Source organism: Octopus bimaculoides, chromosome 12 (assembly GCF_001194135.2).
Source record: "Octopus bimaculoides isolate UCB-OBI-ISO-001 chromosome 12, ASM119413v2, whole genome shotgun sequence".
NCBI classification, from domain to species: Eukaryota; Metazoa; Mollusca; class Cephalopoda; order Octopoda; family Octopodidae; genus Octopus; species Octopus bimaculoides.
Window position 1 is genome coordinate 5,214,207 of NC_068992.1, and position 1,663 is coordinate 5,215,869.

Genomic DNA, 1,663 nt, shown 5'->3' on the forward strand with positions numbered 1-1,663 from the left:
TATATATATATATATATATATATATATATTCATATATGAATATATACGTATATCTCAATATATACATATAGGTACATGTTCGTGTGTGTGAGTGTGCGTGTGTATTATTTTAACTTTGTTGTTGTTTGACCCGAAATCGACGTGAGGCAGCGAAGGTTTTCATCCTTACTTGTCAATCATTGAAAGCTCCTTACGCTTTACGGCAAAAATGTTTAACATGAAATCTACAATTGTAGTAGATAGCGTCTATTTCTGAAAAAATACAAGGTGCTGTATTATTTTCCGCTCATACATATCCGAATATTTTCGAGAACGTCAACTTTACTGCTTAAAATACTGAGGCCTTATTTAAACTCTACTTTATTCCGTGTCTCTTAGATTTTTTATAACTATAAACCTTACATTGTAAATATTTCCATTCTCAGCCCCACCACCACCACCAAAAAAAAAATATAGTAGTTTCACTGATATCTTATGGTAATTTCTTTTTTTGGGCCATCAGTTTTCATTTATTAGTCTCATGCAAACACTGGCACAAAATATTCACAGTAGAACTTCATCACATTTTCTATAGATGTGCGGTGTGCCTCAAACTATATTTTCTAGTGTTCTCCTTCATATCAATATTTGCTGTGTTTCTTACATGATAGTATGGCTAAATTGAGATTTTCTCAGCACCCAAATTCTCATTACTGCGATATATGTTTTTTACGTAGAAATAGTTTTCTGCAGTTGTATTTTAACATCCACAGTTATGATAATCACACAAAATATATTTAAAATGCAATACTAAAATTTATCCTTCCCGGAGTCTCAGAATATCTTATGTTCGAAAGAGTGTAGGAAACATCCAAAGAGAACATATTAAACATTGTGTTCAAGTGAGAGCCACGTATTTAACAATACGTCAGTTTTGATTGAAGTTAGGTTGACAAAGGTTAACAAACCTAGGAAACCTTAAGAAAGCTATATTTGAATGTGAGTTAACCTATGACATTTCTTAATGCTCTGCCAGACCAAAGTAATAGACTATTGAAAAAGTAGCATATTTTTACATAACTTCTTATTGAACTGTGCAAATTACCAGTAGTGAAAGCAAAAACGCTATGCGAACAGAAAAACGAAAGCAAATAAGTAGAGGTTAAGAACAAAAAGTATGAGCTAAGAAGAAAGATGTAGAGAGAGATAGAGAGAAAGAAAAGGAATTTCATAAATATGAAATACAAGAGAAAATAGAGTAAGAAATAAAGATGTATATAATTAGCAAATTTTTAGAAATAGAAAGAGAAATCGTAAAAGAGACCAACTGGCTTAAATGTTGTGGAGTTTGAGAAGCTTCTGGCCTCAAAAGATTTTTATGTGCATTTATTTACTTCTAGACTTGATGATTTGATGATAATAAAGGAGAGGGAATACCTAAGCAAGAAAATACAAAAAGAGAACAAACTATTTATCATTAGCATTATATGGAAACTCGTTTAAATAGTATCAGCAGGAGTTTAGGTATTTAGGCTATAGAGACAATTTGTAAACTTACGTTAAATATACTGGGATCTTTCACGATGTAAATCCGAATAAACATGCATTTTCAGGGATACAAAAGGCCTGACTGATTCTGAGCCTGGAAACATAAAGGAAATATTTTTACAATACACTGCAGATA